Source organism: Mesoplodon bidens (genome assembly GCF_964165515.1).
Source record: "Mesoplodon bidens genome assembly, chromosome: 9".
NCBI lineage: Eukaryota > Metazoa > Chordata > Mammalia > Artiodactyla > Ziphiidae > Mesoplodon > Mesoplodon bidens.
The window spans coordinates 44,716,989-44,744,436 of NC_138166.1; the positions used below are offsets into that span (position 1 = coordinate 44,716,989).

General features: G+C 40.0%; 1 protein-coding gene across 7 annotated transcripts in view; it reads left to right on the forward strand.

Moving 5' to 3' along the window:
• Positions 1-8,535: 8,535 nt before the first annotated feature.
• ICA1 (islet cell autoantigen 1) overlaps positions 8,536-27,448 on the forward strand; it is a 148,746-nt gene continuing 129,833 nt past the window's right edge. For 3 of the 7 annotated variants that reach the window (XM_081244751.1, XM_081244757.1, XM_081244756.1), the window contains exon 1: positions 8,915-8,989. The gene's annotated coding sequence lies outside the window, so the exon portion shown is untranslated. Of the gene's footprint in view, positions 8,637-8,904; positions 8,990-10,869; positions 11,062-27,448 lie in introns of those variants that run through there. The other 4 variants (XM_081244753.1, XM_081244755.1, XM_081244752.1 and 1 more) reach the window with 3 other exon arrangements.

Here is a 27,448-nt window from a genome sequence, read left to right on the forward strand (position 1 = left end):
ATTTATAGTCTGTAGAAAAAGTGCTTACATGATTTTGAGGATAAAATAAGTGTGGAAGAAACTATAACAAAGAATATCAAGCCATATAAGTATTACATAATAATAGTTTTTATTGTTTTTAAATATCTTTATTGGAGTATAATTGCTTTACAATGGTGTATTAGTTTCTGCTGTATAACAAAGTGAATCAGCTATACATATACATATATCCCCATATCTCCTCCCTCTTGCATCTCCCTCCCACTCTCCCTATCCCACCCCTCTAGGTGGTCCCAAAGTACCAAGCTTATCTCCCTGTGCTATGCGGCTGCTTCCCACTAATAACAATAGTTTTGAATGTCAAATTTAGGTTTAAAAAAATGGCCAAGAATTAATGGAGAGACCTTACCAACACAAAGCCAAGAGAAATAACTGACATCCACCCTCAGAGGGCCTAGTTGTATATAAACTATTCATTCATTAATTCAACAAACTTTCATTAAACATCTAAGATTGTACATCTAAAGCACTCTGGTAGATGTGGAGGGGACACACAAGATGAAGAAGTCAGAGTTCTTGCCTTCAAAGACCTAGTTACCTATGTACATCTCTTGTGGGAAAATACAAACTGTTTGAGCTGGGTGTGGATTTTAAGTCCAGTAGTCCTTATTTTCCTGATTGAGAAAGCTTTCGATTAAGATTGTTTCAGCAAGCCTTTAATGAGAACTCTAACAGGCATTTGGGAGATACAGAAAACCTCGTGGCAGTAGTTGTGGTCATGATAAGAGAAGGGCCAGGAGGTGCTGGGGAACCTTAAACTCAGAGTTGAAGGACACCTTCAGTGAGAGTTTGGCCTTGGCAGTTGCGGATGGTGATCATTCTTGTGTGAATGAGTCCAGGGGCGGGAGGATGAACATGGGGGCTGGTGAACAAGAGAGGACAAGCAGAAATCAGTGTCGGAAGGTGAGGAAGGTGAATTAGGACTGATGAAGGTTTTGAATTTCTTGATCAGGCATTTGATTTTGATGTAATCTTTGGAAGATTTTGTAGTTGCAACTGAAGCCAGGGAATCATAGCAGAGTTTAACTAACCTCATACTTAAAGAGTAATTCTAAGGCATTTGTTCTGTCTTCTATTACTTTACCCACCCCCCATTCCACCATCGCCCACAACACCCACACAATCATATACACACATATGCAATTCTTAGCATAAAGCAGGTACAAAAATAAGTACTTAAAATACTTATATTGCAGCAATCTAAACTGGCTTAGTATTGATGTAAATACACAATTCTAGCTGGAAAGAAGTTTTAAAGTTCCAGGTAAGAAACAGCCAGGGTTGGAAAGACAATGGAAATGGAAATAAGACAGAAAAAAGGACAGAAAAGCTGAGAGACGCTAGAAAAGAAACTGTACTTTCTTGTAGTGAATCATAAACTTACAGTGAAACAGAATTTAATGGCTAGTTGAGTATATGAGGTAAACTACTAGAGAGGAATTCAAAATAATTTTGAGGCTTTTCAGCTTGCCTGAACACATATGAGGAAGAGCTCTGAGAGGAAAACATGGTTGAGTGACCAAATTGGGGATAATAAATTCTTCTTAAACAAATAATAAGCCATCCTAGTAGTGATATCCTGAACCTAAGAGTAAAATAGAAAACTCTAGATAGATATGAAAGGTAAATTCATGATCCCCTTCCCACTCAAATCTGAACTACCTCTGACCCCCAAAGAAGTGCAGAGTTTCTTAGAACCATATCTAGCTTTTCCACCCCCAAGGCCTTTCTGCACGTTCCCATAACCAGCTCAAGATCGTCATCCAGGAATAAAATCACTTGAAATATGAGGAAAACTAAGTAGAACTTGAACCAGTGTAAGGCTCTCACCATCAGGGAGTGCCTCAGCTTTACTTAAGCAATTCACATTTGTCTTGACAGCAGCAGCAAGCAGGAGGAATCCACAGGCTGTTAGCACTGGGAGGAATCTTAAAGGTTAGTCTAGAGGTTAGAAGCATAGAATATTAAACCAATAAGGAATTTTTTTTTTTTTTTTTTTTTTTTGCTGTACGTGGGCCTCTCACTGTTGTGGCCTCTCCCGTTGCGGAGCACAGGCTCCGGACGCGCAGGCTCAACGGCCATGGCTCACGGGCCCAACCGCTCCGCGGCATGTGGGATCCTCCCAGACCGGGGCACGAACCCGTGTCCCCTGCATCGGCAGGCGGACTCTCAACCACTGCGCCACCAGGGAAGCCCCCCAATAAGGAATTTTAGAAATCATATAACCAGTATTTCCAAACATCTTCAAAGGTGAGGATCTCTCTTATTTATTTCTAGTGTTAAAATTTAAATCTTATTTTTGCAAATTATAAAATTCTATATGTACACTGTAAAAAATCCGAGCATTACCACAGAGTATAAGTGAAAATGCAACTTTTGCCCTCCTCCAACATCAGCCAAAAGAGATTACTCCATAGAGACAGCCTCTGTTAACATTTTAGTGAATATCATTAAAAGCCTATGCTTTTAAAGTTACATATAAAATCTTTACTTAAATAGAATCATATTTCACATGGTGTTGTGCAAGCTGCTATTTTCACTCAAAAAAAAAGAAAGAAAACATCTTGACCTCATTTTTTTTAACAGCTGTCAGTGTTCCAATATGTAAATGTACCATAACTTTGTTAACTAACCCTTCCTTTAGAAGGATAATTTACTGTTTTCAAAGTTTTAATATTATAAACAGTGTTGTGATGCTCATCTTCAAATGTTCACTTTTGTACACTCACCTAATTATTTCTGTGGGAAAATATCCTAAAAGTGGAAGTGTGACATCGTAGGCATGTATAATTAACATTTTGCATGCATTGCCAAATTGCCCTCCATAAAGGCGTGTAAAATTTTTGTTTCTAACCTAAGTGTCCATCAGTGGATGCGTGTATTAAAAAGTTGTGATATATATATAAATATTATTCAGCTATAAAAAAACAAGGAAACCCTACCATTTTCAACAGCATGGATGGACCATGACAGCATTATGCTAAGTGAAATAAGTCAGACAAAGACAGATACTATATGATCTTACTTACATGTGGAATCTAAAAAAATCAAAAAACCAAAACCACCAAACTCATAGAAAAAGAGATCAGACTTGTGGTTACTGTAAGCAAAGGGTGGGAAGAGGAGAAATTGGAGGAGGGTGATCAAAAGGTACAAACTTTCAGTTATAAGATAGGCAAGTACTAGGGATGTAATATACAACATGATGACTATAGCCAAGACTGCTCTATGATATATAGGAAAGTTGTTAAGAGAATAGAGTCTAAGAGTTCTCATCACAAAGAGAATTTTTTTAATTTTTATTTTACCTATAGGGGAGGATGGATGTCAACTAAACCTACTGTGGTAATCATTTCACAATATATGTAAATCAAACCATCAAGCTGTATACTTTAAATTTATACAGTGATGTATATCAGTTATTTCTCAATAATACTGGAAAAAATTTTGTTTTTATCCTCAGTTTATGAGAGTATGGCATTGTCCATAACTTTGAGTTTGGTGATGACTTCTTAGATACAACTACAAAGGCATAATCCATGGGGAAAAAATGGGTAAATTGGATTTCATTAAAATTAAAAACTTCTACTCTGCAAATGACACTATCAAGAGAATGAGAAGACAAGCCACAAACTGGAAGAAAATATTTTCAACAATACATCTGATAAAGGACTGTTATTTAAATTATATAAAGAAATTTTAAAATGCCACAATAAGAAAATGAACAACCCAGTTAATAAATGGGCAAAAATTCTGAACAGACACCTCACCAAAGATGGTATACAGAGAGCAAAAAGATATATGAAGAGATGATCAATGGGATTTCCCTGGTGGTCCAGTGGTAAAGAATCTGCCTTCCAATGCAGGGGATGCAGGTTCAATCCCTGATTGGGGAACTAGGTTCCCACCTGTGCACAGAGAAAGAGAGATACCAAAGACCTAGAGAGTTCCATCCTAATCTTTCAGTTAAGTCCTGTTCTTTATTAGACAGTGACCCTTTGAGGGGGTCATTAGCCCTAAATCTGCCAAGACCAAGGCACGGCTATGAACTCTGGGCTAAGGTTTGCCCAAATCCCAGCACAGTTCCTAGTGAGAAGCAGGATTATACTGGATGGTACATGATAAAACGAAATTCTCCACCTGCAGTGAATGAGGTGTCCCTTTTTGATGCCATCACCAGCATTTTTCTTGCAGAAGTTCCAGTGAATGATACTAGGGAAGCTGTATTATTTATACATAAATCCAAGCTGGTGTGGCAATGAAAAGAATTACCTTTCTCCTCAGTGTAAAATAAGCCTCCTCTCTTCATTGTAGCTTTAATTTTGAAGGGAAAGGAAGTTATTAATTAACAAAAGCTAATGCTTTTAATTAAACATTTGTTCTATTTTCACACGCGCACACAAATTTGCATAAAGATATAACTAAACCTGCTAAGAGTATAATAGAAGCTTTGTTTTGCTATGTAGAGAGCACAACTGATCACAAGATTTAAACCAAAATTGGTCAAGATATTTAGTACATATCCTTGAGTATATCTAATATCTGTATTACACAATACAGTAAATAACTTTATTTTTGCTGATAAAATTTAGCTTAACCTTTCTTTAAATTTCTATCACTGATAAAAATCAGACAACAAATTTAATAATAATCTTTAAAATGTCATTTTTTCCAAAATTTACTTTAAAGATTATCTTAATTTTAATCTCCTAGCAACTCTGAAGAAAAAGCGTTTTTCTTATTAATGAACTGAGCTTTCGAGAGATTCGCATGTATAGCTGTTATTAAACACATTGATAATAATAATAGCTTAAGCTCTATCTCAGCAGCTTACTCTTGGACAGGTACCAAGAGTATAGATGATGCTGTCAAAGATGAGTCAGAAAATAAAAGGATTTCAGGCTGTAGAAAACTGTAAATATCTACCTGGATGAATGGTAGAGCACATATTTGCATTATGGTGGCCATTCACCAAGAGGCACAAGGGCATTCTGCCTCACTTGCTCTTGTTGGCTGAGAGCCTAAGGAGCATTCAGAACATTAAAAATATAAACAGTGCACTAAAATATATTGTATTATATGTAGATGAATAATTTGTGTCTATATATATCCATATTTACATTTTAATGCATGTATATAAGTTGATATGTATGTTTTCTTCTTCTCTCCAGTCCTAAGCAAACACCAGTCTACTTTCTGTCTCTATAGGTTTCCCTATCCTAGATTTTCATATGAATGGGATCATATAATACATGGACTTTTGTGGCTGACTTCTTTCACTTAGCGTTTTCAAGGTTCATCCAAGTCACAGCATGTAACAGTATTTCATTTCTTTTCATGGCCCAATAATATTCCACTGCACTATATTTTGTTTATTCATTCATCCACTGATAGACAGTTGGATTGTTTTCGCCTTTTGACTATTTTGAATAATGTTGCTATATGTGCAAGTTTTTGTGTGGGCATAGGTCATCATTTCTCTTGGATATATATGTAGGGCTGGAATTGCTGGGTCATATGGTAACTCTAGTTAATCATTTGAGGAACTGCTAGACCATTTTTCAAATTGTCTGCATCCTTCTACATTCCCACCAGCAATATATGAAGTTTCCCATTTCTCCACATCCTAGCTTGGATATACCTTTAAACAATATTGCTTTGCTAAGAATGGTGGAATAGAAGGAGAGGAGGGCAACACCCCGAGGACTCAGTAAAGGCCACACAGCCTTGGACAGCCTACTTTCCAATTCTTTTAAGGTGAGAGAAAATAATCTCTATCTCATTTAATCCACTGTTATTCTGGGTCTCTGTTAATAGCAGCCTAACACAATCCCTAATTCATGTGGTCCTGTTAACTAACACATCTGGAAACTGGGAAGCCCTCAAAAAATTCATTGAATATGTACAGATTTTTTCTGTGGAAAAGTTTCTTTGTGATCCTGTTACACTCTGGAAAATGCACATTATTTCTTTCACAATTTAAGATTCCATCATTCAATAGCCGTTCTCTTCTCAGAAATTGTTTCCAGTTCTCACTAGCATATTGTGGGTGCTCTGCAAGATTGAAACAACAACTTGATACCCGGAAACAGTGGAAGTGTTATAGATGGAGCAGTTTTTTATTTTTTTATTTTTTATTTATTTTTTTTATTAATTAATTAATTTTTTATTTTTGGCTGTGCCAGGTCTTCGTTTCTGTGCGAGGGCTTTCTCTAGTTGTGGCAAGCTGGGGCCACTCTTCATCGCGGTGTGCGGGCCTCTCACTGTCACGGCCTCTCTTGTTGCGGAGCACAGGCTCCAGACGCGCAGGCTCAGTAGTTGTGGCTCACGGGCCCAGTTGCTCCGCGGCATGTGGGATCTTCCCAGACCAGGGCTCGAACCCGTGTCCCCTGCATTAGCAGGCAGATTCTCAACCACTGCGCCACCAGGGAAGCCCTGGAGCAGTTTTTTAAATGGGAAGGAAAAGTACTCACTGTGGCGATGTAGAATGAGCACCAGTTTATTATTTCCTCCCTCAAGTATTATCCCAAATGTTAGGACAACACAAATAATGATGAAAAGTCATTTAAAGCTTTATCTTAAGCTCTAGGAGCCCAAGGAATCTCAGTGCCGTGTTGACTAGACAGTATCACATGTCTGTTCACTTTTAGACATTGTCTTAGAAACCGCTTTTAGCCTCCATGATAGGTTATTAGACTCATGGCCCAGGTTTCCATCTTGACCTTTTGTAAGGTAAAAGGAAACCTGAGTAATTAGTTCCATAAATCAGCTTTCTTGCTCACTTCCCCCAGTGCCTGTGTTCTAATTATCTGCATTTTGAGGAGATACTTTGAACACACAAGCAACCTGCCATTCTACTGGCTCTAGATATCTAGATTTGGCTCATTAACAAATATAAGTATCTGCCACAAAGCCAGCCTTTGATAAATAGGGTTTCTAACACATTTTCATGTAACTAGTAAATCACCATTGGTGGAAAGGAGAACATTAGAATCAGGAAATGTTGTGATTTATTTCTCTCTCAATACTGTGATTACTGATTGATACATTCAGCCAACATTTATTGAGCACCTACTATGATAGAAATAGCACTTCATTCTGTTAAAAATAATCTGTTTCTTTTAAACTTCCTAAACTAGGTTTTAACACATAAATTAATGGTACTTGGAATCAAATATTTTAAAACAAAATATCTTAATCATCTCTCTTTTGCAAGGAAGGTTTTTTTTCTCATTTTAAAAGGATTTTTTTTCCTTTTTACAAACAGGATAATCATTTGGCTTGTGTTGTCAACAGTTTCATTTGAATGCTTCTTATAAATGCCAAATATATAGGAGCAATGTTTTTCTCTCCCCAAATTTCTCCTGAATCTCAGGTTTTTATCAATTTGCTATTTTGTAGATCCTATTCATCAGTATTTGTTTATTCATAACCGTTTCTCAAGGCCTTGATATTTGCTCAGCTCCGTATTTTGTGCCCTACTGGGACAGGCTCAAATCCATCTGTGACAAACAGAAACCTCAAAGAATATATCCAAAGAATAATGTCAACTTCAAATGTTATATAAATTACTGGAGCTGTACTATCTTATTACCTTTCTATTAAAATGTCAACATCTTCTCCTATACTTTTTCACTTTGCATCTTGGTCAGACACCTTTCTATCTTGAGATTAAACTAAGTCTCTTGGTTCAGAAAACCCTGGAGTCAAACTTCTGCTCAACATCCTATTGGCTGAATGCCTTTATGGTACTCTGGGCAGTGTTTTCATCTGTAAAATAGGGATAATACCCTACCCACAGGACTGGGTTGCTGTAAGGATTAAATGTAAAGTTTACAGCATATGCCTGGCACATAACAAGCAGCCCATTCTTGTCACCTGTGAATTTCAGACTTGTTTGTATCATTACTCAATAATCATCTTTCGTTCCACCCTGTTAAATTGTTTCAATCAGTGACTATTCAATGAACTTTTTAATAAATATATAACACAATCAGGGATGAGTCATAGCACATTGGGACTGCTTTTCAGCATAGATGATTTTAGGAAGGAACTATTCCAACACCATTTCTTCATGTGATCACTGCAGGGTATTCAAAAAAGAAGGGTTTGGTTCTTTCCCGATAACAAAGAATAAGAGAAGATGAAATTATTATAAGCGTCAGTAAGTATAAAAAATATATGAATATATGGGAATGAAAAATATATATACATATACAGTTGTTTTTTTTTCACAGAGCCTTTTTACTTTAAGCCCAAACTTGATTCCCAGGTACAGGGCTCTGTAACTTGGCATTGAAGTCATGAAGTCTCCTGTCCTCTAAAGCCACGGCAGTCTACAGTGGAAGCAAGCAGCACGCGCTAAGCACAGCACAGTGGGAACCCTGGGGCGTTCGCTGCGGCTCCCACCTGTAGGCCAGGTCATTGTGACGCAAATGAATGGGACACGTGGAACACCTGCGGGAGAGCAGGGGCGGGGCCACCCCGGGCGGCAGATCCGAGCGGGGTGTACCCCAGGTGATGGGGGTCGAGGAAAGACCCCAGGGAATAGAGAGAGTGAGACTCACTCCCCCCATCCCGGACCCGGCCCAAACAAGGTGAGGCCATCGCCCCCTCCCTCCTCCGGGTCCCTGGGTCTTGCTGGGAGGGGTCGCCCGCCGGAGATTCTTCGGAGGGGAGAAGTGGGGAGGGGAGACGACGGCGGGGCCCTGGCCCCTGGCGCTCGCGGAGAGGCGAGGGCGCCCGCTCCCCCCGGCCACTGCGCTGCGCTGCTGCGCTCACGGGTTCCGCCGGCTGCTATTCCGTCTGGCGGCGACCGCCGCAGGAAGGGCCGGTTCCTGCGCTCCCTCCGCCCCCTTCCCTCGCCTTCTGCTGACGCCGACGTCGGATGAGGGAGCTGGAGGGACGCTCGGATCGCGGCCGGGAGGCTCCTAGGGGCCGGGGCTCCGAGGTACCTGCCCTACGGGGCCGTGGCGAGGGTGAGCTGGGCGGGCTGCAGGCTGCATTGGGAGACGCCCGGCAGCCGGGGCGGTCGGGGGCCTGGGGCTGCCAGCCCTCCGCGGGCGCCGGTGACAAGCTCCCTCCTGCCCCCCATCCCTGTGCAAGAACTGCCACAGCCCCTTCCCCTTCCCCGCCGCCGCCCTGGGGCCTGGGAAGGTCTGGATGATGCGCGCGCGCCTCGAGAGCGCGCGTCAGCCCCGGTGGGGCGCGGAGGGAAACGTTCCGCGCTCCAGCCCCATCTGTGGACTCGGCGTTTGCAGCACCCCCTTCTCCACCCACCCACGCCGTGCCTCGCCTTCCCAACGCCTCCGGCCCTAGGACCCCGAGGTCCCTCCTGGGCAGGGACTTGCGTCCGGGGCTGACTTGTTGACGAGTTTACCTGCCGCGGCTCCTGGTGTTTGCTTTTTCTCTTCCTTTTGCCCATCTTTGGCGGAGGTGGCAGGGAGCAGATGGGTACTCTTTATAACCGCTAGTACCGGGAGGCCTGAGCTTGATCTCCCGCGGGCGAAGTGCTCACCAACCTCGGACCCGACTGGAGCGAGAGTCCCTAAGCAGGCCAGGTCCTTGCAAACCCTGGCGCGCCCGTTTCCTTTGGGTGCTGCTGACACCGCCTTTCCTGCCTCGCGGCTATCGCAGCTCCTGCTTCCTCTAGAAAGGAACATATCCTGTTACTGCGTCTGCCTTTGCCCAGAGCGGCTTCCCATTAACGTTTCCTATTGCCTTTTTACTTGGAGTGCCCCGAAGGCCCCTCAACTTCTCTTTGGGGGTCTTAAAAATAGTGCGTGAGCCCTTTCTCTGGCGAAAGGCATTAACTGGCTGGTTGGGGGAGAGTTCTAGTTCAAAAAGGGAATCAGGTTCTCTTCTCTTTAGATAGCATAAAAATTATCACGAGAAAGGGTGCTGGGTGGCAGCCTTAGTAACTGAGATCTGGTAACTTTATAAAAATGATCAGGGCCTGGAAAATGTACCACCAGCTGGTTTGAAAATGCTATTGAATGTAGGAAGAAACGCACATAAGGCATTGGCCATCAAGGTCCTATAAATTATGACTCATTGCAAACATGTTCATGTCTAAACATTTCAGTAAAGCCTCGCCAGAAAAATATCAGGTTGGTTTCTGTGGACCTTTAGTTTAGTTTTTCTGAGATCTGAACTGTTCCTTGGGGTGGGGGAATGAAATAGGAAATGCTTATTAGTTTGAAATCAGTGCTCCAGACTCAATTTCTTACCTTCTGTTTAAAACACACATTTTTCACTTTTAAGTGAATTTTCAAACCATTTTTTGTTGTTGTTGTTTTAGGTTGCAGTCTTTATTTTTGAAACATCATGTGTAGAGAATACCATAGGGGCAAAATCAGTTTATAACCCTTAATACTTCGATTCTCATTGTTTGGTTTCAGACTGCCATGTATATATTTAATTTAAGGAGATGTAGATTTCTAATTGGATCTTTTTTGCATTACATAGGTAAAGAGTTGTACTGTTATTAAAGATGAATCTTTAGAAAATGACAGTTAAGCTACTGAGTACTTATAATAGTAGAGAGACCCAAGGCTAAGAAAACTGACCTTGGACACTCCATCCATAGGGCATTACATGCTAAAGACACTGGATGGTAAATGCCTAGCAAGTTTACTTTATAGCTGTCTTTGCTTCATTTGGTTCACCTGAGACTCTATCTGACTGCTTTCTCTGAGCATCTTTATTACCATGCATTTCTCTCCACATCAACCTTATGAAAAATATGGACAATTTTGTTACTCAAAAGAAAACCTTCAAAACTGCTGCATTTTCAGTGGATTTGACTAAACAGTACATTTTTTTTTTCAGGTGCAGGCAGTTTTATCAGAGGAAGAGAAGTGTGGCAACTGTGAAATGACAAGGCAGGGTAAACCTGTATTGGTGTGAACTTTTAAGTTATAGAAACCTCATACAGGAGAAGGCGGTGAAGTTAATAGGCCACAAGGATCAGGAAGAATTTTTCCTCTTTATTGGTTGAGCCCTACATCTAGAAGCCTGAGGGTAGGTGGCAACATTTAGGATCAGTGCGCCGGCTACTCATGTCCTTTATATTCCATCTGCACTATCAGATTTATGGGAACCATGGACAAGGATGCTATCTGTATGTTTTTGTCCATGAGTCAACATAGATCACTAATTAATTAACCTCATTCCCATCCTCACCCCCATCCAGAATCTGCCTCAGCAAAGCCTTTAACTCCAATACCGATACATACAGGAGGAACATTTTTTTCCTCAAGCTGTCACGTTTTATACCACTATCATATTTAATGCCAGGGAGGATGGGCAGAAGACAGGTTTTGGATCCCAATAGAGCAGAATTGGAACCCCAGCTGCAACACTTAATTAGCCATGTGACCTTGAGCAAGTTACTTGAGCTTTTTAGGTCATTACTTCCTTATCTATAGACCAAGAAAATCCATCTTGTGGGGTTGTGGTGGGAATTAGACATAATATATATAAAATGCTTTTCACAGTAAACAGGACTCAAGTAGTAGCAGTAAATTATTCTTTCACATGCTAAACATATGTGCTGTCTATATCTGAAAAGAATGCTACTACCTTTCCTCCATGATAAAGAATCCATTCCAGTTGGTTTTGAGTAGTTCAAGTAATATTGGTACCAATACTGAGAGCTTGGGCTTTACGAAATCCTCCCTGAAATTGGGGAATGCAATCTGTGGTCGAGGAATAAAGCAAAGCCAGTTTGTTCCAGTGGGGGTAGATCTTCCAAACCCCTGCCACTCAAATGTGATCCACAGACCAGCAACATTGGCTTCCCTGGGGAGCTTGTAAGACATGCAGAATCTCAGCCCGCCCTCCCCCTACCCATGTCCACTGAATAAGAATCTACATCGTAACAAGATCCCCAAGTGATTCATGTGTACGTTGAAGTTTGAGAAGCACTGTCCTAACCTGGTATTTATCAAACTTTTGTGTCTGATAGCATCATTTGAAGGCTTGTTAAATGTGGATTCCCAGCCTGGATTCTTCCATCTGCTGTTAACACCTCAGGTGGCCCTGATGCTCAGGGTTCTCCCACTATTCTTTCTTTACGAAACACTGCATCAAGCTCTTTATCCAGCATAGTGCCCTAAGATGGGCCTTTGCCCTCTTCTTTAACAAAGCATTTTGGCAAACATGATCTTTGATATTCAACCCCCTTTGAGGTAAGTAGGTATTATAATCCCTATTTATCTGCTAAGAAAATTAGGACTACAGGCATGATTTGCCCTGGATAATGCATATGGTAGAACTGCCTTGAACCTCTATAAATCCCAGTTAACCAAGCTTTCACTACTCTAGCATCCAAATTAATGCACTGTAAGTAATTTCAAATACTAATGAATCTCTCCAGGACAGAGATGACTATAACGCATTTTATACATTTTTTTTTTTTTTTTGCGGTACGCGGGCCTCTCACTGTTGTGGTCTCTCCCGTTGCGGAGCACAGGCTCCGGACCTGTATATTCCTTTAAAACAAAGCCTTTCTTCTCTGTGACTGTAGGCCAGTTACTTAGGATAAGTAACTGATTTTGAGCTTCATCCATAAAATGAGGATGATGTCCACTGGACAGTGTTGTCAGAATAAGCATACTGTGCACAAAGCATTCATATCAGTGTCTGAGAAGTGGTAATTCCTCAACTAATGGTAATTACTTGTCCCGGTGTAAACCTAGTGAGAGAATGAGTTCATGGAAAGCTGAGAAAATGGCATTGCTCATGATAGGAAGTCTCTCCTCTTAAGTCAGATGATGTTATTCATCAGGCCTTTTGGCCAAATCAGAGAAGTGGGGTCACTACTCCGTTTTCAGCAAGCATTTGTTATATGTGTGTTATATGCCATGCATTGTTCCAGAACTGGGAATCCCAAGACAAGACCCAGACTCTACACTGCTCTGGAGGAGCCTGCAGCCTAGTGAGGGAGATCAAGGGGTCAGGTGACAATTACATTTCAGGGAAAGTGGGGAGGGAATGAAGCCCAGGGCAGAGGCACCCAACCGACAGGAGAGAGAGCAAAGAAAACCTGAGAAGATTTGTGGAGGAGGTGACCCTTGAGTTAAGCCTTAAAGGGCCAGTAGGAATTTGTCAGGTCAGAAAAGGTTGGGAATGGAGAGAGAGAGTTCACCACACAGTACCCAGGTATAAAGAGGGAAAGAATACTGGCAAATAGTCCTCATGCCTGGAGCCCAGTGTGCATGTGTATCCCTTATTAGCTGAGTGACCTTGGGCAAGTTTGATCACCTGTGAATTGAGAGGCTTAAATGTATTAATCAGGGTAAGCACAGGACTGATTTCAATTATGTGCTGGATAGTCATGGAGAGGCGGTAGAGGTATTAGTAGAAAATAAGGGACTGACATTAAAAAGTCATTAGAATTAGAGGAAATTAAAGAGGTCAATTTTAGAATACATTTAACAGAAAATACATAGAATTAAAAGAGGGTGACTGAAAAAGACAACTGAATGCAATGCATTACTGTGGGTGGGAAACACGAGGTATATGTATTCAGTGATGGACCAATGAATATATAGATAATGGTATATTGCTAGCCCTGAGAGTCTAGACTTGAGAGTGGGAAGTTCCTCTCATCCTGTGGTGTATTTATACGAGTGACTATAAAGTTTTGCAGTTATTTTCCCAGAGCACACATTAAAATCCATCATCATGATCTCTCACACCCACCCACTTCTCTGTTCCCAGAATAGGGCATGGAAACCTAATGGTACGTGGGAGAAATCCAGCCTTCTCTGCATGTTTCTGGGGTAGCGCATCCTAAGCCAGGGACCAAGGAGCTAATTGTGATAAATGGTGCCCCCCCTCTTCTTATGGGTAGGAACCCTGTTAGCCGCCAGGAGTCTTCAGCAAGGTTTTGTTGTGCACAAGCACCGTGGTGGTAATGGATTTGGGGCTAACACAGCGCCTGAGCCTGTGATTAGGAGAGATTGTTTTTATAGAAACCAAGCCCAGTATCCAGTCCCTTTGGTCCAGGAGTAGAGTGGAGTGCTTAGAAACAGGAGTTTAGAAGTCAAAAGCAGCCTTGAATTTACTAGCTGTTGACTTTGGGCAAATTATTTCACCTTTCTAAGCTTTTTTTCTTGCTTGCAAAATGGGATTGTATCCCCTTCTGGTGTGGGCAGTAACTCTTAAGTGCTTCACACATGTAAAGTGCCCCGTAAATGGTAGCACAAAATTATTGCCCTTTGTCCAGCACATATTTGCTAAAGACCTACTGTGTTTCAGGTTCTGTGCTTGGTGTAAGGAGGCAAAGTTAGGATCCCTGCCTTCAAGGGACTTCCAGGCTAGTGTGGGGCATGCAGATGTAATCAGCTCATCGCAGGAGAATAATGGGAGTGCAAGGCACCACTAGCATCAGTGTGGGGCAGTTAATTCTTCAGTGGGGAGGACAGGAGTGGGAGGCCCCTGGGGAGCAGGAGGGCAGGTGTTGGGTTGGGGAAGACTTCATGGAGGAGGTGACATTTGAGAGTCTTGAAATAAGATGTTAAGTTTGGCCAACTGGACAAAGGAGGGGAGGTCACTTCAAATGGAGGGAAACTTTGCAAAGCCTTGAAATGAGATAGTGTATTCAGGAAAGTTCTAGCATTCTGAAATGACCGGAAGGAATAGTTTTGTGTGAGGTGAACATTTTTGGAAAGGGGCCAGAATGTGAAGGGGCTTGGGTTTTTTGCTCCAAAGTTTGGACTTTCTCTAGTGACAAGAGAAGTCAATTAAAGCGTTTTAAGTAGGAGGATGGTATGATTATATTTGCGTATTATAGAAATAGTTCAGACCATGGTGTAAAAGATTGGAGTGGGCAGATACACAGATGGTTTTGCCTCTAAAGGCCTAGACTAAGCCCTGGCTGTGAATCTAGAAAGGAGAAGATGTATTTAGTATCCTTTTAGGAGGTAGAATGAAGAGAACTTGGAGACCACCGGCTAAAGATGAGAAAGAAGTCAAGTTTCCAACTTGGGCCACTCAGTAGATTTTGTGCTGGTAATTAACATAGGGACCACAGAAAGAAGAAACCTTTGGAGGTGGAGATGGAGAGAGATAATTTTAGTTTTAGAGGTGCTGAATTTGAAGTACCTATTGGACATCCAGGTGAAGATGACCATAGGGAAATGGAGATTTAAATACCTCTCCAGAGCACCAAATCCACATTTTGATCCCCCTACTGTAGTCTCTGGAAAGGTGTTTAATTCTGGAAGTCGTTGGCATACGGCTGTTGGTTGAAGCCACAGAAGTGGATTAAATCACCTAGAGGGAGCAAGTAAAGTGTAATAGAAGATGGCCAAGGTTGGAACCTTGTAGAGCAATGATATTCAAGATATCATTGCACACAGAGGGAAAGGAGCTAACAAAGGAAACTGAAAAGTTACAAAAGTGTAGAGAGTGTTTTCTGAGAAGTCAAGGAGGGGAGCTTAGTCAAAGGTCAAGTGAGAGGAGGACTTGAGTTGGTTTCCTGATGAAAACCTTTCTGTGGTGTGGTGGAGAAAGGAACCAGACTGTGTCAGCTTAGAAGAACTTTGTGAAGAGAAGGAAGAGGATGGTAACTGGAGGAAGAATCAGGTTGGAGAATATGGGTTGACGGCAGAAAGGGAGGTTGATTAACTTGAAAGAGAAGGGATAATAGATGGACCAAGGTGGCAAGGGGCAAAAGGGTAAGACCTGTCCCTTCTGAAGAGAAAGGAACAGCAGTGGTTATAGTCATGGTGCTGGATGGTTCCAAAGAAGTGAGTAGTGGTGATGAAGAGTGGAAGCCATGAGAGAAGGGGCCCAGCACAATGCCCAGGGCCATGATTCCCCATAGAGCATGAGGAGGGAGGCTGGTCATCACCACCCTGGGGATTTTCCTTCTGCCTGCTGCTCCCTGAAGGCCAGGAGTTGAGTGTCCTTGTATCTAATACTCTTTCCTCTGTGTTGCCGTAGGCAGCATGGGCATCATTGTGAAGTAGGTAAACTTTGTGTTGGTACCAAACCACTTGCCTCTTTCTGTTTCCTGCTTCTCTCTTCTTTGCATTCCTGACCTGAAGCTCTGTGCCTTTGAGCTACTTCCTGGTGGTTCTACCTGGTTATTCTACATGTCTTACCAGGTACATGTCCAATGGACCTGTCTTTCCTGATTCCCACCAAAATAATTGGTCTTGTGCCTTATTTGCTATTAATAATGGTTAATAATTTATTCACTATTAATAATAACAGCACTATTGCTGCCGTTTATTCCAGTAAACGTCTTCCCTAAGAAAGTAGCAAGAACCTGGAAAAGGGATCTTTTATTAGTTCTCAAATAACACCAAGTGGATGACCCAAGGGTGGCAGTGTTAATTGGGGTACATGAAAATGCAAAACTCTCTCTTTCTGCCTGCTTCCCTTTGCTGCTGACTTTTATTTAAAGGTCCTCCTCTTGCATCTCCCTCCCCTGCCTGGGCTGCCTTCATCCCTTGCTCTTAAACTAGCCCAAACTCCAACATGATTTAGGGGCCACTACTTTACCAAGGAAAGTCCTTGAATCCGTGCCGTTTCCAGAGAAAGGAGCTGTGTGGGTTTGTTTACAGGACCTGTGCACAGCATAGATATTTTATAAACCATGTACTGGTGTATGTGTGTTTCAGTAATTTAAAACTAATGAAAAAAGCTTACTCTGTGCCTTGGGAAATTTCCTTCAGTCCTGGGCCTCAGCTGGCTCATCTATGAAAGGAGAAGATTGGACTGAATGATCTGTAAGTTCTCTCCTATTTCTGAGTGATCCTGTGGAGGCCAAAGAAATTACTTGATCATCTCTTTAAGAGGCTTTAAATTATGAATTTAACCTTAAAGAAAGAGAACTTTGTAGACAGTAGTATCTCCCAAATTGTTCTGATTGTTGACATTATGCTTATATGTAATTTCATATAGGTGTCGTCACTACATTCACATTCTTTTTCTTCCTTCACACTTGTAATATTATTAACCATTCATATTTATATATGAATTATGTATATTTCATTTATAAATATATGTATGCATTTATATTTGTAGGTATTTATATATGTGCATATGTGTGTGTGTGTGTGTATATATATATATATAGAGAGAGAGAGAGAGAGAGAGAGAGATTGATTGTCCTTATATTCTCACTTTTGATGGCCTAAAGGTAGTTCATCCACTTCACATAATCATTCCTGTGAATCTGATTTAAAGCAGTATATTTTGCATATAGAGTTGGACCTTTTTGAAGCAACTTATTATGAAAATGTGAATTGTAGCCATTTTGTAGTTCATTTTAAAAGATTATATATACACATATATGGTCTTTGTATATATACATATACATGTATATAAATAAGATTTTATTTTTGTAATGACATCTCTGACAGGATAATTGTCAGAGATTCTGGGGAGAAAACTGTTTAAAGGTATTTATATTTGTACAGAATATTGATGACCTGAGTTACGGAATTAATTTTTAGCTGTTTGCTGCTTTGCTTAATGCCTTAGACCAAAGCTGTCCAATAAAAATATAAGGGCAGCCACATGTGTAATTTAAAACATTCTAGGAGGCATATTGAAACAACTGAAAAGAAGCTGGGGGAATTAGATGATATAATTATGTAACCCAATATATCCAAAATATTATTCAACATAAAATATAAAAATACATATATAAAATATAAATAAGTATGAACATAATAAAATATAACATATAATAGGTAAATATATATTTATATATAATATAGCGATATAGCTATATAAAATTTAAATATACATATATATCAATATAAAATACATATAATTTTATCAACATAAAATATAAATGAGTATAAAATATAAATTTCTTAATAGACATTTTACTTTTGGGGGGTTACTAAGTCTGCATATTATAGTGTGTGTTTTACTTGAAAGCATATCTGATTTCAAACTAGCCATATTTCAAGTTGCTCAATAGCCATGTGTGTTTGAAATATTTCAAACTAGCCATATTTCGAGTGGCTGATGTATTGGACACCATAGTCTCGGATGAGAAAGTTAGTTTATCTCAGATTAATCTTTCATAAAAAATTTTTATCCCAATTTTAAAATGCAGTTTTAAAATTTAATTTAAGGAAAACATGTATTCCCATCATTTATTAATGTTCTATGCTGGCAGTTGAAGGCTCTAGTATTTCTTGACAGAAGTTGATTGAGACCTTTGTCTGACTAGGGTGTTCCTTCATTCTTCACCTTGTGACATTAAGCTTTGAGAGAAAAAGCCACTGTAAGTACCAGAGATTAAAATCCATATGTATGCTAAATTTGAATTGACATTTGAAAGTTACATAAACCAACTTAAATAAAATCAAAGGTGAATATAATTTATACAGCAAGGGTTTTTAAAAATCCTTTCTTTAGCAAAGATACCCTATTTGTTCTGTTTCTGTTTCCAGTCTTCTAATCCATTTCGTATTATTTGCTCTTTTAGATTTCCTTGAGGTTTGTTGTGTTCAGTGCCAGCCTCTTCATTACTACCATCATGAGTTTTGTTGTAGCACAAAATTCACCCTCACTTCTCCTTTGCAAGCAGGGCTGTAAGCAAGAGAAAGAAGAGCAAGACCTAGGTTGTGCCCCTTGTGAGCAATTTGAGTTTGCGGTTTATCTTGATTTTAGTTTGTTTCGTGGGGACATAATATTTTTAACTAATATTAATGTTAAGGATGAAAGCCTTTTAGAGAATACATTGGCTTTTTTTTTAAGTTTCTTCAAATATGGGATACTATATTTGATATTTTCCTTTGAGAGACATCTCTTAGAAGAGAGGAAGAGACTCAGGAAAGCACCAGGTTGCTAATCAGCTGATGAGTGTTTCAGTCCCAGAATTCCTCCTCATAAACTTGATCTTTAACCTGATCTTGGAAAAGTCTCTCTTTCTAGAAACCCAATTTCCTTATCTTTAAAAAGGAAGATGTTGTGTTCATTATCTCTAAGCTTTCTCTCTGAAAATAATTAAAATTAGCTTTATGGTTTTGTGACTGAGGGCATCCTAGATGTCAGCTAGCCTAGTCTACTATTTTACAGATGAGCCAAGTGAGGCCAGATAGTGAAGTGACTTGGAGGAGGGACAGATTTGTGGCATGGTCGTGGGTTTACCGGATTTTATATTGAGCAGCATATTGGGAGACAAATTATACTGGCATTAAAAATATTTACTTCAGGATGTGATTTTAATAGAGTTAGGGAGTTATTAAGCTTAAGTAATGCCTGTATATAATACTTGAGCTGTTTTAAAATGTGAGCGATCATTTAAAAATATCCTAAGCCCCAATTCATTAACAGAAAATGCAAATTTTAATAGTGACTTGCATGTGTAGGGTTTAAATAAAAACTCATCTATCTTTTAGCTGCCTTGAATAAGGTTAGAATTCTGCTTTCCTCCTGTAGGATTTGCTGACTCACAAAATTAAAGCTTGACTCATAAAATTAAATCATGATGGTGTTTCACATTTGCTTGTGAATTTATGAAATGTCAACAATCATTTGCAGGAGACCCAAACTCAGCTAGAAACAGAATCCATTTAAAGTTATATGGAATGCTCAAGTAGTCATAACCCTATCAAAATCTGAAAAGGAAGGCTGTGTGATATCTGAAACATAGAAAAACACCCATAAAAGCTAGTCAAAATCACATTACTTTAATTAATGTTTAGCTTTTGAAAGGATAGAAGATAATTCAACTTCCTACCTTCCACAGGGATCTCTCTTTATCAACTATGTGTGAACACAGTTTGATGAATCAAGATTGAAATAATAGTAATAAATATAGTTAATTATGCCTGGAGGAATTGTTTTAGTTTTTCCTCCCCATTTCTACTGAAACCATTTAAATATTTATATTTAAAACACTTTTCCTTCTCTACATGGGAAATTATAAAAATCATTGTAGACATAAGAGAAAGTGACTAGAGGTAAACTTCTGGGAAAAAAAAAGATGAAAAATACATTGAACAAAATAAAAAGTACAAACATAAATTATATTTTAATGTGGCACCTAGAACCTCTGACAAATGTGTGTTTCTTCATTTGGCAAGTCATCAGGAACCTGTATCTGAGCCCTGGCTCTGAAGCTGATTTGCTTTGCTCTCTCTGGATCACACGTTCCCCAATTTAAAAGGAAGGGGCTTCATTCCATTGTTTTCTCAATTCCCTCTAGGCTCTTAAATTATACAGCTTGTATTAGTTCTGAGGTTATGCATCAGAGAAACAAAACCAACTATTGAAAACTAGTAATATTTCTAGATGAAGTTGATCTCTGAGAAAAAGGAAAGATGGAATGAGGAGAGAATTATATAAATTAGTATCCTGCAATTGGAAGCTAAACCCAAGAGACCTGCCAAAGGCATCCAATATTTGTTATGGAAAGTCAATTAGGAGCTCTAGCAAAGACAGGACATAGAATGTGACCACTGCATTTGAAATAGACAGCATCAAATGTCTACTCTCCAGGAGAGACTTGTCCCCATGTGTTCCCGGTCACAGCTCCTGTTCTTCAAGTTCCAGGAATGCACAACTGCTTACAGCTGGTTGCACACACACACCATGCAGTTCTACTGTGGAAGCAATTTGTTCATTGCTTTCCCTCTGCCTGGTATAATACCCTCCCCACATATCCACACACACTCCTACCCTTCCCTTGACCAGCAACTACTGATTCGTAGAATCCCAGCCCAGAGGCTATGTAGGAAGCCAGCTCGGTGCCCTGACTTCTTTGTTCGTCTAACCCTGGGCACCTTCCTCATCCGTGGCACTTCCTCCCCATCACAGGCAGCACTTGGCATCCCCTGACTTCAGATTCTCCTGTTCACTTATATACAAATAGCCCCAAAAGTCTATGGCAAATAGTGATGTGTAATTTTATAGAGGTTTAGTTTTAAAGAATTATTCTGTATTTGATCAAATATAAGAAACCATTGCTTATAAGCTCTTTTACCATTTTACGTTTCATGAAGAAAGAAAAGTGACTGCCAAACAGTTGACAAGGTATCGATTATACGACACATCCTGGTTTCAGGAAGGTTGGAATGTGAACAGATTTGCACCTTGGATTCAATGGCATGTGGTGCCATGAAGCTGCTGTTTGGGAATGAGTGATTATACTATGGGATGATTCAAACATACCCTCACGCACCCACATCACTGTAAGACTCTGTTCTGTTCTCTTGAAAAGTGTGTTTCTTTTGGGGGGAAAAATGGCCCCGTTCCCAAAGAAAGCTAAATGCTGGTGTGCACAACAGAGCTGAAGTGCTCTAAGATGGTGACAATTTTTAGTTAGAAAATAGAGATTTTGAATAAATTAGACAAATGACAAATTTGGCTGTGGCTCTGATCTGCAATTCAAGAGAATCCACCATATGCTCAGTATAGATATAGGAAAAAGGGATTCTGGACTCAGTTTCAGCTAGTACTCCAACTAATAGAAAACCTGCTCACTGAGAGAAGAGAAAAACCTACTGCTAAAGTTGGAAAGGTAGTTAATTTGAGACATGAAACTGTATAAGAAACAGGACACACTTAGGAAATGTGAGTCAAGAGGAAGCTTACTGAAATATTTTTGTGTGTTGAGAACATTGATATGGTGAAATATAACTACTCATCTTACCTTTACTCTGAGTAAGTGTTGGCTCAAGAATGTTAGACTCTTTGCATAATTCAAATGTAATCAGAGGTGCCATCAGCTAACTCCATAAACTCATAGAGAAGTGTTCTGGGCTGAACAAATGTTCAGTGCAGCTGAAGGCAGCCTGTATGGAATGAAAATACTTTGCCATGTTACATTTCCAAGGAGGAAAATCCAGTATCAGGGTTGGAGGCAGCCACGGGCAGACTGACTCCTCTTTTTTTTTTTTTTTAAATAACTGTCACAAATGTTACAGTAATATTATTCCAGACATGGAATAAGAGATATCTTAGAATTTTTAAATTTATTTATTTATTTATTTAGGGCTGTGTTGGGTCTTCATTTCTGTGCGAGGGCTTTCTCTAGTTGTGGCAAGCGGGGGCCAGTCTTCATCGCAGTGCGCGGGCCTCTCACCATCGCAGACTCTGTTGTTGAGGAGCACAGGCTCCAGACGCGCAGGCTCAGTAGTTGTGGCTCACGGGCTTAATTGCTCCGCGGCATGTGGGATCCTCCCAGACCAGGGCTCGAACCCATGTCCCCTGCATTAGCAGGCAGATTCTCAACCACTGCGCCACCAGGGAAGCCCCGACTCCTCTTTGTAGCAATGCATCAAACTTGGTTTAAACCAGGCTTGCTTTAGTGTTCTATGAACCTTGGGGTATTTGGAAAAAACTTTTGCTTACGTATTGGCCAACCAGTGTGTTCAAAATGGCTTTTCAATGGCTACTGGAAATAAAAACAAGTGGGACAGTTGTGGTCTGTCCACATGGGTGGATAAAATTGAAGACTTAACATACCAAGCATAAAGAAAAGCATAGAGGAGAAAGCATAATGACTGCACAGAACCCCTGTAGAAAATCTGAACAAAGTATCCCTCCTCCCACTTCTCCCAGTTTTCCCCACATGGCGAGATGGTCTCGCAGCCACATGTGTGTGTCAGAGAACAGCTCCTGGTTTTAATGCCTGGCCTTGGATCCTGAGGTGGAAGTATTACAATCCCATCACGGTGCAGCCTGGGAAAGTCTAAGAGGATTAGGTCGGTTGTCTTAGTGTCACCCAAGAAGATGGTGCTGGCCTCAGCAGCAGTCCCACCTCTGAGTAGGGAGACATCTTTCCCCTTTATTACTTGTCTTAGACATAGAACCTTTTCCTCACTCACTCATCCTCCCACCCTCAGGGTTGCTACATCAAAATTAGGAACTAACTTTTCATTGATCTGTTAACTCTTGGGCCTGTACTTCTTTGAGTAGGTCTTAAATATTATTGGCTCATCTGCTTTTTCCCGGGGAGACAGAATTTAGTGAAACACAAACATTCATGTGGTCAAGTCATGCTGAATTTAACAATATTGGTGCTTTTCTTTTTCTTATCATGGGACTCACAGTCTGTGAGCAACTTGATACTTGCTCTTCCTTGCCTGTCTCCTAAGGTAAGGTGACCACAAGTAGAACTTTAGGAAGTCTTCTCTGTGCTATTAACAACCTTGAGACCTGATACCATTCATTTTGGGCTTCTTTCATAAGTGCTTTGTGGCAGAAGTGGAGAAATAGCTTCCTCTGCAGAACTGTGAATTGAAGTATTAGCTAAACATAGACTTTATTGTATTTTAAAGGGAAAATGATATTTTTACAGCAGAATTTACAAATCTGGGGATACATGAAGATCTTTTTATATGTCTCTTGCAAATGTCAAGAGTCTCTTGGATCTAGAAATTATGTTTATATACATCTGTCTTTCCTGCTCAGCCTGCACTGTCCGATATTATAGCCAATAACCACATCTAGCCTTTGAGCATTTAATGTGGCTGGTCTCAATTGAGATGTACTATAAGTGTAAAATACATACCAGTTTTCAGACTTGATACAAAATCATGAATGCAAAGTATAGTTAGTAATTTTTTAATTGATTGCCTGTTGAAATAATATTTTAGATATATTGGGTTAAATAAAATATATTTAAATTTTTTTACTTTTTCTTTTTACTTTTTTTTTTAATGAATGAGTTTTCCTGTTATTCTGCATTCCTGCTAGGACTGGTATTTTCAGCTTTGTTTGTTTGCTTGGAATGTAACCATTCTAATCAATGTGTAGGATATCTCATATCTGTTATTTTCTTATAATCCCCTTATTATCAGGGTCTTTGTATATGATTTTTTTTCCCATTTGTATATCTTGTATGGGAAGGTGTCTATTTGTATACTTGCCCAAGTTTTTTAACCTTTTGACTCCTTTCACCCATTTCTCCAGCCACTCACCACCCACCTCTGGTAACCACCAATATGTTCTCTGTATCTATGAGCTTGTTTTTTTGTTTTGTTTCTCTGTTTTTGATTCCACATATAAGAGAGATCAGAAGATATTTGTCTTTCTCTACCTGACTTATTTCACTTAGCATAATGCCCTCAAAGTACATTTATGTTGTTGCAAATGGCAAGGTTTCCTTTTTTATGGCTGAATAGTATTCCATTATAAGTATGTGTGTATGTGTGTGTATACACACATACACACACACAGAGGCAACAATTTCTTTATCCATTCATCCATCAGTGGACACTTAAGTTGTTTCCATGTGTTAGCTATTGTAAATAAGACTTCAGTGAACATGGGGGTGTGAATATCTTTTTGAGTTAGCGTTTTCATTTTCTTTAGGTAAATAACCACAAGTAGAATTGCTAGATCACATGGTAGTTCTATTTTTTATTTTTTGAGGAACCTCCATACTGTTTTCCATAGTTGCTATGCCAATTTACATTCCCACCAACAGTGCACGAGGGTTCTCTTTTCTCCACATCCTCACCAATGCTTGTTATTTCTTGTCTTTTTGATAATAGCCATTCTAAAAGGTTTGAGGTGATATCTCATTGTGGTTTTGATTTGCATTTCCCTGATGATTAGTAATGTTAAGCATATTTTCATGTACCTGTTGTCCATCTGTATGTCTTCTTGGGAAGAATGTCTCTTCAGATCTTCTGCCCATCTTTTAATCAGATTGCTTTTGCTAATTGAGTTGTATGAGTTCTTTATATATTTTGGATATTAACCCCATATCAGATATATGATTTGCAAATATTTTCTCCCATTCAGTAGGTTGCCTTACATTTTGTTGATGGTTTCCTTTGCTAGGCAGAAAGTAGAAACCTTTTAGTATGATGTCCCACTTATTTATTTTTGCTTTTGTTGTCAGATGCAAAAAGTTATTGCCAAGACCTATGTCAAGGAGATTACTGGCTATGTTTTCTTCTAGGAGTTTTATGGTTTCAGGTCTTACATTTTATTCTTTAATCCATTTTGAATTTATTTTTGTGCATGATGTGAGACACTAGTCTAGTTTTGTTCTTTTACATGTAGCTGTCCAGTTTTTCCAACACTATTTATTGAAGAGACTGTCCTTTCCCCATTGTATATTCCTGGCTCCTTTGTCGTGAATTAATTGACCATATATGTGTGGGTTTATTCTTTTTTACTTTTTTAATATGGTTATTAGATCATTTAAAATTACTTATGTAGCTCATAGTATATTTCTATTGGACAGAGCTGATCTAGACTATAGGTTCCTTTAGGCCAGGGACACAGCCTGCCACATGTTAATTAAATGCTCGATGCATGTTTGATAAATCAAATTGTTGAAATGAAATGAATGAACAGATGAGAATTATAATAATTTTTTAAGTAGTTCTTTTGACACTGTGGATTTAGAATGTGATAGGCCAGATGAGATGGATTTTGTCAGTAAATCTTAAAATGTTTATTAATTGTCCCTGGTGTATGGGACTGAAACATACATTAAAAGAGATGCAAGTGCTGGCTGCAACTGCCATCTCATGAGACATTCAGATATTCCCTGTAGGCTGACCTGATTTTGCCACCCATGATTCCTTTGTTCAAGTGCCATATATAATCCAGAAGTTTGTTCAAGAATGATCTATTTCTAGGGCTTCCCTGGTGGCGCAGTGGTTGAGAGTCCGCCTGCTGATGCAGGGGACGCAGGTTCGTGCCCTGGTCTGGGAGGATCCCACATGCCGCGGAGCGGCTGGGCCCGTGAGCCATGGCCGCTGGGCCTGTGCGTCTGGAGCCTGTACTCCGCAACAGGAGAGGCCACAGCAGTGAGAGGCCCGCATACAGCAAAAAAAAAAAAAAAAAAAAAAGAATGATCTATTTCTAGAGAGGATGTTTCCTTTGTGCCATTTAGCTGTGGTTCTCAGACTTTAATGTGCTTAAGAATCACTTGCAAAACCTGTTACAAATGCAGATTCCCAAACCCATTTCCAGAAATTCTAGTTCAGTAGGTAAGAGATGGGGCCCAGGAATCTGCATGTTAACACCCCAGAAGATGCCTGCGTAATTGACTTGTAAGCAATACCGTGAGGAACACTGCTGTATGGCATCATAATCTGGGAATAGCCTGAAACTTCAGGAAAAGGGCAGTTTGTTTAGTGATTTTTATTATCTATTATACTATAGAGATCTCATTGTTAAATATATTAATAATCAAAAATTAATCAAAAAATTGCAGCAAACAGAACAATCAACAGTGAAAAGGCAACCTACTAAATGGGAGAAATATTTGCAAACCATATATCAGAGAAGGGGTTAATATCCAGAATATATAAAGAACTCCTATAATGCAATAACAAAAAAATTACCAATTAAAAAAATAGGCAAAGGAGTTGAATAGACATTTCTCCAAAGAAGATATGCAAATGGCCCAAAAGCACATGGATGCTCTCCAGGAAGAAAAGAGATGCTGGTTACGGGATGCTGTCATTTCAGAGGCATCCAGACACTCTAAGAAAATGTCCTTCCTCTTTCCTGCCCCCATACTTGAAGCCTGGAATACCAACACCTCAATTGTGTTCCCTCAAAACATTTTTTAAAAGCCTTGGAGAGACTTCCCTCGTGGTCCAGTGGCCAAGACTCTGTGCTCCCAATGCAGGGGGCCCGGTTTCAATCCCTGGTCAGGGAACGATCTAGACCCCACATGCTGCAACTAAAGAACCTGCATGACGCAAATGAAGATCCTGAACGTGGCAGCGAAGATCCCGCACATGGCAGCGACGATCCCATGTGCTGCAACTAAGACCCGGTGCACCCAAAAAAAAAAAAAAAAAAAAAAAAAGCCTTGGAAACTCCGATCATTTTAGGGGTCCTGGTTGTTAGGACCCTTTCTGAGGCAGAGGGAGAACAATTGGGTTTATGTTGTTGAAGTAGCCAGAGCATTCACACTCTGAGCATTCACTCCAGCGGCCAGCAGTCTTGTGTCTGGTCAGAGGCCATTCCTTTAGGTAGCAAGCTCTCCATTCTTTCCAGTAACTGATAGGCAAATGTGGCTGGGTTGGCTGGCTCTGCCCCTCCCTGGGGTTGGCTAGCTTCCACGAGGGGGGCAAATGGAGTGAGAGGCAAAGGCATCAAGTGACTCCCATATTTACTAATGAGATGAAAATACAGTACTTGGTTGGCCAAAATTGAAATAATCTCATTTTCCTCCTTTGTGCCCTTCTTGGTATCTTGTTCTGGGTTAGCAATTCTTTTTGTTTGTTTTTGTTTTTGCAATGTGTTGGTTTACCTTCTAGAATTACTGATTATGAAAGATTTAAAATCTGTAAAGAGACAGACAGATGCAGTATACTCACCACCTAGCTTATCAAAGAAAATATTATGGGTACAAAGTCCCTGTATACTCCTCTCAAATAATATTCCCCATCCCCACTACAGTGGTAACTGCTGTTTGGAATTTAGTGTTCGTCATTCGTATGCAATT